Source organism: Aquarana catesbeiana, linkage group LG09, assembly GCF_042186555.1.
Source record: "Aquarana catesbeiana isolate 2022-GZ linkage group LG09, ASM4218655v1, whole genome shotgun sequence".
Classification (NCBI taxonomy): domain Eukaryota; kingdom Metazoa; phylum Chordata; class Amphibia; order Anura; family Ranidae; genus Aquarana; species Aquarana catesbeiana.
The window spans coordinates 108,914,727-108,925,871 of NC_133332.1; the positions used below are offsets into that span (position 1 = coordinate 108,914,727).

The following is an 11,145-nucleotide window of genomic DNA, read 5'->3' on the forward strand; positions in this document are numbered from 1 at the left end:
TGTTGTAAAGCGCTGTGTAAACTGTCAGAGCTATATAAATCCTGTATAATAACAATAATAATAATAATTATGGTGGAGGGCACATGTGTATGGTGGAACTCCTTAACAATTCACTTGGTTTGCCACCGGGTGGGATATATCATTATCTGAAGAAGAATTAGATACACCTTTATTCTACTATATGCTTTCATTGCTATTGGTACATACACATATTTCCATATTGAACCTTATGGACTATTTAATTTACTGTTTGATTGTATATTGATAAATTTCCATTATTTAATTTTTGCATAATAACCAGAAGTGCACTATTATTTATGTACACCCATAAAATATGCTTGGACTGCTGTGTCATAAGTAAGAGTCTCACACATGTGTCGACCTTAGCTCAACCATTTTTTTTTAAAGAAACACTGCCATTACATATGATTTTATGCACACTGAAAATAGACAGAGTGCTAACACTTTATCTGAGCCTACCCTAAAGAAGAACTTCATTAAAATAGTCAGGGACTGCTTAGCAACCAGCAACTATTGAGACAATGAACACTTTGGTCAGACGTATGTAATGTACAATGTAGCGTCTCTAATGCAGGAACATGCAATGTACAATATAGTGTATATAGTGTAGGAGTCTGTAATATACAATATTGTGTATATAGTGCAGGAGTCTGTAATGTTCAATATAGTATATACTGTATAGTGCAGGACTTAGTTAAAGGAGAAGTATAGCCAAAGCTATACTATGGATCACGGGAGTGCAGTTAATTCTGCATTCCTGTGACCCATTTTCAGCCAATGGTGGACTTAAGCCTGCTGTCGGCTGACGTCACTGAGCTGCTCCAGGCTCTGAAGAGATCCCGACCATATGGTCAGGAGCTTGGACTGGTACCTAGCGATCTGCCAGAGCTTGAGCCAGCCCCTCCCACTCCTCCGCAGCCCAGCGCTCCAGTGAGCACTGGAGGAGGGGCAGAGCAGAGAGTCAGAGACTGACAGTTCTGACTCTCTACTCAAGGCAGGAAGGGAGAACTGAGAGATCAATGGTGTTTGATTGCTCAGTTCTCACTGCAGGAGGCTCCAGGGGACAGATGCAGCATTGGATGGATGTTGAATCCACCTAAGTGAGTATAAATGTTTTTTTTTTTTACAATGTCCATGCTTCTCTTTTAAGCTGGCCATAGATGCATTGTTTTTCCTTGTTTAACCAGTTGGCTGAATGAAAACAACTAATAGAATCCCTCCCACAAGGACAATGTCTGTCCACCCATACAATATTCTCCCCCAGGATAGTCTGTGCCCCAGAACGGTCCCCCCAGGTCAATCTGTCCCCAGTACAATCCCCCCTAGTACTATTTCCCCTCAGTCAGTCTGTCCCCCCCGGAACTATCCTCCTAGGTCAGTCAGATTGTCCCGGGGGGAGGTAATTGAACTGGGGGACAGAATGGTCTGGGGGAATTGTACTGGGGGATAAACTGACCTGGGGAGATTGTACTGAGGGACAAACTGACCTGGGGGCATTGCACTGGGGGAAGAAACTGACCTGGAGGCAGTGTTAATTTCATTGCCAAGAACTATTTTGTTGTAATTTTCATCAGTGACATATTTCCAGTGACGAAAATTTTATGAAAATTGCTTAAAATTTTTGTCAATTGACGAAAACAGAATGAAAATGTGAGGAAGGGACATTTACCCACATGAACTTCCGCTTTCCTTGGAGCTCCGCCGGTAAAGCCTGTGAGTGATTCCCCTACAAGCAAGCAAAGTAGAGACTGTAGCGTACTTAACCTTTTGCCGACCAGCCACCACAGTTTTACTGCGGCAGAATGGCACGGCTGGGCGAAACGACATTACCTTACGTCGCTTCGCCTTTTGGCCACTAGGGGTGCGTGCGCGCCCGCAGAGTGTACCCGGAGCCAATGCGAGTGCCCGGCAGGCATAATGCGTGCCGGCCACCCGCGATCACTCGTGACAGAGTGAGAACCGGCATCTGTGTGTGTAAACACACAAATTCCGGTTCTTTCAGGGGAGTAGAGACAGATCGTGTGTTCATACTAAGTACACCTCCAGTCAATTCCATCCCCCCTACAGTTAGAACACACCTAGGGAACACAGTTAACCCCTTGATCGCCCCCTAGTGTTAACCCCTTCCTTGCCAGTGACATTTATACAGTAATCAGTGCATTTTTATAGCACTGATGGCTGTATAATTGTCAATGGTCCCAAAAATGTATCAAAAATGTCTGATCTGTCCACCGCAATATCGCAGTCCTGATAAAAATCGCAGATCGCCTCAATTACTAGTAAAAAAAAAAATAATAATAAAAATGCCATAAGGCCCCTTTCACACGGGACGGATCCGTGATGATCTGCCCTGTGAGCATCCGCTGCTCAGCGGGGATCTCTCCGTTTTTCCCAGCTGAGCTGGTGGATGACAGGGCAGGACCCGCACACTGTTCAGGGACCGCCCTGTCAGATCTCCGCTCTCCCCTCTGGGGGATCGGATGAGCACGGACTGTCTGTCCGTGTTCATCCGATCCGCTCTGAAGACGGATAGAAAAATATGATTTTCTTCCGTCTGCAGAATCGGACGAGAGCGGGGACAGATGATATCAGGTGTCAGCGGATGTTCATCCGCTGACACCCGCTATCCCATAGGGATGCATGTATGTCTGTATTTCATCCGAAAACGGATGGATGAAATACAGACATACGGTCCACACGTGTGAAAGGGGCCTTAATCTATCCCCTATTTTGTAGATGCTATAACTTTTGCAAAAAACAATCAATATACGCTTATTGCGTTTTTTCTTTTACCAAAAATATGTAGAAGAATATATATCGGCCTAAACTGAGGAAAAAAATGTTTTTTTTTTTTTTTTTTTTTTTTAATATGGGATATTTATTATAGCAAAAAGTAAAAGATATTGTGTTTTTTTCAAAATTGTTGTTCTTCTTTTGTTTCTAGTGCAAAAAATAAAAACCGCAGAGGTGATCAAATACCACCAAAAGAAAGTGCTACTTGTAGGAAAAAAAGGTTGCAAAATTTGTTTGGGTATAACGTCGCATGACTGCGCAATTGTCAGTTAAAGCGACGCAGTGCCAAATTGTAAAAAGTGCCCTGGTCAGGAAGGGGGTAAAATCTTCCGGGGCTGAAGTGGTTAATGTTTTGGCATGCTTAGCACTGTACAGCAGTACAAGCCTCCTCAGGTGACTGTCCAGAGCACTGTGCAGCATTTACACCCCTTTCCGACCATCCTGAGACCAGAGCACTGTATGCGACATAGCAGGCCTCCTAAGATGACTCTCCAGAGCACAGTGTGCATTACCGGCCTCCTCACACCACCATCCAGAGCACTGTGTGCATTACAGGCCTCCTCAGATGACTGTTCAGAGAGCGCTATATGCATAACAGGGCTTCTCAGACCACCCAGAGCACTGTGAATTACAGGCCTCAGTCCTCAGACTAACCAGAGTAGCGTGCATTACAGGCCTCATCAGACCACTGTCCAGAGCACTGTGTGCATTAAAGGCCTCCTTACACCGTCCAGAGCACTGTGTGCATTACAGGCCTCCTCAGACCATCCAGAGCACTAACTGTGCATTACAGGCCTCCTCAATCCACCCAGAGCACTTGCTGTGCATTACAGGCCTCCTCAAACTGTCCAGAGCACTCACTGTGCATTACAGGCCTCATCAGTCTGTCAAGAGCCTGTACTGTGCATCAGACTATCTAGAGCAGTGGTCATTAGCCCTGTCCTCCAGGCCCACTAACAGGCCAGGTTTAATGTATTACCTTGGGGAGATGCAGACTAGAATAATGCAATCACTGAGCAGCAAATTATATCACCTGTGATGTATTTCAGTTATCTTGCAAACCTGGCCTGTTAGTGGGCCCAGAGGACAGGGTTGATGGCCACTGATCTAGAGCACTGTGTGCATTACAGACCATCCAGAGCACTCACTGTGCGTTACAGGCCTCCTCAGACCATCCAGAGCACTCACTGTGCATTACAGACCTCCTCAGACCAACCGGAGCAGTCACGCATATTACAAGCATTCCCCGTAATTCAACCCCACAGGTATAGATACAGAAAATCTCAAATGATGGGCCAAGTCAAGCCAGTGCACCACAGCAAACTATTTGCACTGCTCTTTTAAGTGCTTCAAAATACAAAATTGACTGTAAAGAACAACAGGCCAGGGAGGAGGCCATAGCAAAATGGGTAAAAAAAATATGAAAAATACACCAATAGAGTATAGCATTTGTCCACACATGATTTAATTGACTGAGCAGTGTGTGGGTGGGCTACTTGTTCAAGGGCCAACAATATGTGTTCAAGTTTATTTTGTTCAACACAAAAGTAGCATGCACTTATAGCAAGGAATGAAGCTGTGAGTAATTTTTTTTGTCCACAAATCAGTACAAATAGATACTCTCCAGGCATCCGCCAGTCTCTTTGAATTTTTGGTATCTTGTCAATGAGATTGTTTATTTTGTTTTCTTTGGAACAGTCAGCTTCCTATCTACTGTCTTCATCACAAAGTCCCCAACTTCAATCATTCTTAGTTATAAGGAAGAGCTTTTCCAACAAGTTGCCATCACTGAGGACACTGGAACAGATTTTTGGCTGGCAAAGAGCGACACATTTTTATCACTAGTTAAAACCTTTTTGCATTAGACCTGTTGGCTATGCCAGCTTCTCAAGCCTTTGCAGAGAGTGTATTCACTGTCACAGGTGACATATCTAGAGGCCAGCGAAACAGAGCAAGGGTCAGGTTGGCACGAAGTGCTTTCCTTACAATTAATCAAACCAAACAGAGGTGTTTTATTCTCTAGTTATTTATAACATAAGAAGATACCTAATACTTGTGGGTTGTGCTTATTGTTATAGAAAAAATCAATAATTCAACAACAGTTCTAATTGTCAATTAAATTTATAGAAAAAAATGTGCAGCTTACAAATGGCATTAGTATGTGGAACTATAATGCCCCGTACACATGGTCTGACATTGATCAGACATTCCGACAACAAAATACATGGATTTTTTCCGATGTTGGGTCAAACTTGTCTTGCATACACACGGTCACACAAAGTTGTCGGAAAATCTGATCGTTCTGAATGCGGTGACGTAAAACATGTACGTTGGGACCATAAACGGGGCAGTAGCCAATAACTTTCATCTCTTTATTTATTCTGAGCATGCGTGGCACTTTGTGCGTCGGATTTGTGTACACACGATCGGAATTTCCGACAACGGATTTTGCTGTCGGAAAATTTTATAGCAAGCTCTCAAACTTTGTGTGTCGGAAATTCCTATGGAAAATGTGTGATGGAGCCTACACACGGTCGGAATTTCCGACAACAAGGTCCTATCACACATTTTCCATCGGAAAATCCTATCGTGTTTACAGGGCATAACAACCACCACTTTTTATCAACTCCTCTCTCTCTCTTTGACAAATTTGACAACAGAGGTAAATATCACACTAATGAAAAAGGAAAATAGAAAAGTAACTGTCAATTAGATGCATATTGTTGCTATGAATGCTGTCAATAGCAGTGAATAGTATTTACTGTTATTGACAGCACTTCCCAAACCTTTATGCTGGGCTAGATTTATAATTAGGCAGAGTAGGTACGTGTCCATAGAGGGGCGCTGTGAAAATGCCTTCTCTGCCTATTTGCTGAGGTGTCTGGTGTCTTGTGTTGCATTGGCAGGACACCACACACCTCAGCGCAAGGCTGCCCTATACAATGCCTGTTCAGCGCATTTTATAGGGCAGACTTGCATTGGGGTCCTGCCCCTAGGGGAGCCACAGGTATTCAGCGTAAGCCTGTCTTCTCTTACCTAACCTTGCACTTGTCCAGTGTGTCCACGATGTGGTACAAGAAATGTAAATCCAGCTGAGGCAATTATTATTATTATACAGGATTTATATAGCGCCAACAGTTTGCACAGAGGTTTACAATGTAGGGAGACACTACACCAACAGTCATAGGTGTGCGCAGCCTATTGCATTAGGGTGTGCACCTCAAAGCTCCAACACATATGCATTTGACATATTTACCGGCATCTTCCTCGCTCTCTATCCTGAAACAATGGGAAGAAGGGGGAGCAAGGGAGCACATGGGAGACCCAGGCAACAGAAAGAAGAGGATCAAGGAAATGAGGGGTGGTGGGGGTGGCATAAATTAGTACCAATCCCCTATATTTTCCTCCTGTGGCAGCTGAATGTTGACAAAAGGGAGAGGAGAAGCCTACTTTCAGCTGCTGCAGGAGGAAAATACAGATAGTTTCCACTAAATTGCACCCATGCCACTTCTCCTGTCCAGGTTCTGAAGGTCGGCAAGGAAGGGTTGTGGTTTACCTGTTAGCTGCCCACCATTGACAAGTTGTCAACCCCAGGATTAGGGTGTGCCAAGGCACACCTGGCACACCCCTTGCGCATGCCTATGCCAACAGTACAATTCAAAGCAAGAGGGTTAGAGAAGCCCTGCTCCTGCGAGCTTACAATCTAAGAGGGAGGGGCTGGTGAAACAAAAGGTAGGCACTGTGAGGGGTGAACTGAGGAGGGGAGTAAAAGATTTGGTTGTTAGCTTGAGGCAGGATATGCCACCCTGAAGAAATGAGCTTTCAGGGATTGCTTAAAAGTGGACAGAGTAGGAGATAGCCGAATAGCCGTCCTGGAGACGAGCATGGGAGGAGACAAGGGAGCTAGAGAGCAGAAGGTCATGGGAGGAGTGGAAAGGATGGTTTGGGTGATATCTGGAATATTTGGATATTTGGCAATGGCTATAGGTGCTCACTTGCGATATTTACCTCTATTGTCAATGCTAAGATAGAGAGGAATTGATAAAAAGTGGTGATTGTTATAAACCACACACTAATGGCATTGTAGACTGTGCACGTATTCTTTGAATATATCTGAGATTTAGAACTGTTGAAATATTAAACTGTGAACAGTAAACTTATTCTTATTGTAGAAATAAGCATTACCCTCGAGTATTGGTTTATTATTATTGGTTTATTATGCTGTGCCAGTAGCAGTGCCTGTGCTTTTAGCTGCTGAATTTTTTTCTTGTGTTCAGTTACTTGAACTGTAAAAGTTAATGTAAATGTGCATGGTGGAATCACAGGGAAAGAGTTTAATTTTTTTTTTTATTTTAACATTATACTTATATACCCTGTCAAAAAAGCAATATTCCTGTAACAAAACGTGGTTTTACTTTATATAATGGCTAAATCTGTGTCTGTGTAGTTTGTTCAAACCTTAATCACTTAAGCCCTGGACCATTGGCTCGCCAAAGACCAGAGCACTTTTTGCGATTTGGCACTGCGACGCTTTAACTGACAATTGCGCGGTCGTGCGATGTGGCTCCCACACAAAATTGACGTCCTTTTTTTCCCACAAATAGAGCTTTCTTTTGGTGGTATTTGATCACCTCTGCAGTTTTTATTTTTTGCGCTATAAACAAAAATAGAGCAACAATTTTGAAAAATAACACATTATTTTTTACTTTTTGCTATAATAAATATCCCCAAAAAATATATAGAAAAACTATTTTTTTCCTCCGTCTAGGCGATACTTATTCTTCTACATATTTTTGGTAAAAAAAGTCACAATAAGCGTTTATTAATTGGTTTGCGCAAAAGTTATAGCATCTACAAAATAGGGGTTAGTTTTATGGCATTTTTATTAATAGTTTTTTTTTTTTTACTAGTAATGGCGGCGATCTGCGATTTTTATTGTGACTGCAACATTATGGCAGACACATCGGACAATTATGACACATTTTTGGGATCATTCTCATTTTTACAGCGATCAGTGCTATAAAATTGCACTAATTACTGTAAAAATGACACTGGCAGCGAAGGGGTTAACCACTAGCTGGCTAGGAAGGGGTTAAGTGTGTCCTAGGGAGTGATTCTAACTGTTAGGGGGCGTGGCTACAAGTGACACTTCACTGATCATAGCTCCCGATCACAGGGAGCTATGATCAGTGACAGTGTTACTAGGCAGAACAGGGAGATGCTTGTTTACATTAGCATCTCCCCATTCTTCCTCTCCGTGAGATGATCGCGGGTATCCACGTGGACATCGAGTCCGCGGGACCCGCGATTCTACTCATGGAGCTCCCGACAGGGTCATGTGCGCCGCCGGCGGCGCGCACGTGACCACACGCCAGCAAATTCAAAGGGTACTCCCATTTGCCCAGCCGTGACATTCTGCCGACGTATATGTACATGCGGCGGTCGGCAAGTGGTTAATACCATCAATAATAACATGTTATTAGATTTTTTTTTTGCTCCTAGAGTATATAGTGAGTTTGGAAACTAGAGTAATGCTTAAATAATGCATTACAATTTAACGAAACCCATTATATTTTTGTCAACTAAAATGTTGGATATTTTAGTCAACCAAAATGTACTTGACTAAAGTCCGACTAAAATTAAAACGATTCAGATGACTCATACTAAAATGGCATTTTAGTCAAAAGACTATGGCCTCTTTCACACGGACGATCTGTTCAGGTCCGCCTGTCAGTTTTTTAGGCGGACCTGAACGGACACTGCATAGACCTCTATGGAGCGTCGGATGTCAGCGGTGACATGTCCGCTGACATCCGACCCGCTCCAAGGAAAAACATACTTTTCCATCCGTCTGTGGATCGGATCAGGTGACGACGGACTCTATGGTCCGTCGTCATCCGATCCCCCATAGAGGAGAGCGGCGCTCTGACAGGTCCGACGCTGCACAGTGTGCAGCGATGGACCTGTCATCTGCCTGCTCAGCGGGGATCAACGGAGCGATCCACCGCTGAGCAGAGTGGGCTCCGTACACAGACACGTCCGTGTGAAGGAGCCCTATGGGATTGATTTACTAAAGGCAAATAGGCTGTGCACTTTGCAAAGTGCAGTTGCCCTCTGCGAGTGCAGTTGCTCCAGAGCATAGTAAATGAGGTAAGGCTTCACTTTTGAAAAAGTACCCAATCATGACCAAGGAAAATAACAAAAATGCATTAATGCTTGCACATGATTGGATGATGGCAGTCAGCAGAGTTTCTGTTCATTTACTAAGCTCTGGAGCAACTGCACTTGCAGAGGGCAATTGCATTTTGCAAGGTGCACAGTCTTTTTCCCTTTAGTAAATCAACCCCAATGACTAAAACTAAATCGAAATTTCACATCAAAATAAACACTGGTTGGGGGAATGTACTGGGGGACAGACTGACCCGGGGGGTATAGTGATTGTTCAGGGCAACAGGCTGACCTGGGGGGAATAAGGGAGTGTACTGCTGGACAGGCTCAGATTATCCCACAGTACACTTCCCTATTCACCCCAAGTCAATCTGTCCCCCACTACAATCGTTACGCCTTACCCTCAGATCAGTCTGTCAGCCATATCATTATACCACTCAGCTCAGTCTGTCTCCCAGTACAATCATTAAACCTCCCCCAGCTCAATCTGTCTCCCAGTACAATCATTACACCTCCCCCAGCTTAGTCTGTCCCCCAGCACAATCATTACACCTCCCCCAGCTCAATCTGTCTCCCAGTACAATCATTACACCTCCCCCAGCTTAGTCTGTCCCCCAGCACAAGCATTACACCCCCAAGCTCAGTCTGTCCCTCAGTACAATACTTACACATCCCCAGCTCACTATATCCCCCAGTACAGTCATTACACCCCCCCAGTTCATCCTGTCCCTCAATGCAATCATTACACCTCCCCAGCTTAATATGTCCCCAAGTACAATTATTATACCCCCAGCTCAGTCTGTACCCTAGTACAATCATTTCACCCCCCCTGTTCAGTCTGTCTCCCAGTACAATGATTATACCACCCAGCTTAGTCTGTCTGAAAGTACAATAATAATACCCCTAGCTCAGTCTATCTCCCAGTACAGTCATTACACCCCCCAGCTTTGTCTGTCCCCAAGTACAATCATTACACCCTCCCAGCTCAGTCTGTCCACTAATACAGTCATTAACATCCAGCCCCCCCCGCTTATTTTTTTCCCCAGTGCAATCATTGCACCCTTCCACGTCAGTCTGTCACAGTTTGCACAAACTACCGTTCCTAAATCCACAGACCTCTCCTCAGCTCAGAAAGATAGCATCAGCATTGGAGATTTCCTTTCTCCTGGGCTCCCGTTGGTCAGGATGAAATCAGCACCCTATCCCCCCAGTGATGCCGAACCTGCCCCCAGACAACTGCCTCCAGCTCCAGCAACAGGATCTGTGTGTGACTAAGTGAGTCACACAGTAATCCTGAGATAAGAGCTGCAGGCAGTGACAGGCTGCGGCACCTCAGACTTGTCTCCTCCATGGGTACAGTGTGGGTTAGAGCACAGTGAACATCACCCTCTTTGGGGTCCGCCCCACGCACGTTGCACCCATGGATGATATACACAACTGCACAAAAGACACCTGACAGAGATAGATAACCTGGCTGAGGTATATTGGCTGAGTGCAGATGTCTTTATAAAATGGTTAGCACTATCACTGTGCACTCCTGACTAAAGTAGGAAACATATGGGTCTGGTGCTGGAGGGATTTATAACAAAGGTACAGTGGTAAAAAAAAACCCGATGGGGGGGGGGGGGGTGGGGGGGCCTATCTAAATCATTTCAAGTCTATCCAAACTAAGAAAAAAGTTTTGGCTGGACATACACTTTTGGAATTCCCTACACAGTATCTCACAAACGTGAGTACACCCCTCACATTTTTGTAAATATTTTATTATATCTTTTCATGTGACAACACTGAAGAAATGACACTTTGCTACAATGTAAAGTAGTGAATGTACAGCTTGTATAACAGTGTAAATTTGCTGTCCCCTCAAAATAACTCAACACGTAGCCATTAATGTCTAAACCGCTGGCAGCAAAAGTGAGTACACCCCTAAGTGAAAATGTCCAAATTGGGTCCAAAGTGTCAATAATTTGTGTGGCCACCATTATTTTCCAGCACTGCCTTAACCCTCTTGGGCATGGAGTTCACCAGAGCTTCACAGGTTGCCACTGGAGTTCTCTTCCACTCCTCCTTGATGACATTGCGGAGTTGGTGGATGTTAGAGACCTTGCGCTCCTTCACCTTCCATTTGAGGATGTCCCACAGATGCTCAATAGGGTTTAGGTC

General features: G+C 44.3%; 1 protein-coding gene across 3 annotated transcripts in view; it reads right to left on the minus strand.

Moving 5' to 3' along the window:
- LOC141107996 (sodium- and chloride-dependent neutral and basic amino acid transporter B(0+)-like) overlaps positions 1–10,280 on the minus strand; it is an 86,915-nt gene extending 76,635 nt beyond the window's left edge. For 2 of the 3 annotated variants that reach the window (XM_073599139.1, XM_073599140.1), the window contains exon 1: positions 10,099–10,280. The gene's annotated coding sequence lies outside the window, so the exon portion shown is untranslated. The remainder of the gene's footprint in view (positions 1–10,098) is intronic. The other variant, XM_073599141.1, reaches the window with a different exon arrangement.
- Positions 10,281–11,145: the final 865 nt, after the last annotated feature.